We start from the raw sequence: 1,179 nt of genomic DNA, 5'->3' as shown, positions 1-1,179 counted from the left end.
AATCGGCTATGTGTTCCAAAAAGAAATGAAGAGTTGAAGAGTGAGATTATGGAGGAAGCTCATAGCTCTGCATATGCTGCTCATCCGGGTAGCACAAAAATGTATCGGATTTTGAAGGATTATTATTGGTGGCCAAACATGAAGAGGGAAATTGCAGCTTATGTGAGTAGATGTCTGATTTGTCAGCAAGTCAAGGCTGAAAGGCAGAAGCCTTCAGGATTGCTTGAGCCGTTGCCTATTCCAGTGTGGAAGTGGGACCACATCACCATGGATTTTGTTTTTAGCTTACCTCGTACCCGTGATGGGCATGACGGTATTTGGGTGATTGTGGATAGACTCACCAAGTCTGCACATTTCTTGCCAGTGGCAAAGAAGTATAAATTAGATAAATTGGCGGAGCTCTATGTGAATGAAATTGTGAGGCTTCATGGTGTTCCTGAATCAATAGTGTCAGATCGGGACCCTCGATTTGCTTCTAAATTCTGGGGAGCTCTTCAGGCAGCTTTAGGTACGCAATTACTCTTCAGTACTGCTTTTCATCCTCAGACTGATGGGCAGTCCGAGAGGACTATTCAGACTTTGGAGGATATGTTGAGGGCTTGTGCCATGCAGTTCAGAGGTAGTTGGGATAAAAACCTATCTTTGATGGAATTTGCCTATAATAATAGCTATCATTCTAGCATTGGTATGGCGCCCTTTGAGGCTTTTTATGGGAGGCAGTGTCGCACGCCTTTGTGTTGGAATGAAGTAGGGGAAAAAGAGCTTTGTGGCCCAGAGTTAATCCATGTTACGAATGAGAAGATTAAAGTGGTTAGAGATAGACTCAAAACTGCTCAGAGTAGGCAGAAAAGTTATGCGGATGTCCGTAGGAGAGATCTTGAATTTCAAGTGGGTGATTGGGTGTTCCTGAAATTATCTCCTTGGAAAGGGATTGTGCGTTTCGGTAAGCGTGGGAAGCTTAGCCCGAGGTATATTGGCCCTTATGAGATTATAGAGCGAGTTGGCTCACTTGCTTATCGATTAGCCTTGCCTCCAGAGTTGGCTAGGATACATAAGGTGTTTCATGTATCCATGCTTCGCAAGTATATTGCCGATCCTTCTCATGTGCTGCAAGAGCAACCGATCAGTTTGACGAGAGATTTGACCTATGAAGAGGAACCGGTTCAGATTCTCGACCGA

The sequence above is a fragment of the Fragaria vesca genome, linkage group LG1 (assembly GCF_000184155.1).
Source record: "Fragaria vesca subsp. vesca linkage group LG1, FraVesHawaii_1.0, whole genome shotgun sequence".
Classification (NCBI taxonomy): domain Eukaryota; kingdom Viridiplantae; phylum Streptophyta; class Magnoliopsida; order Rosales; family Rosaceae; genus Fragaria; species Fragaria vesca.
Note: the sequence above shows the minus strand (reverse complement) of the source record.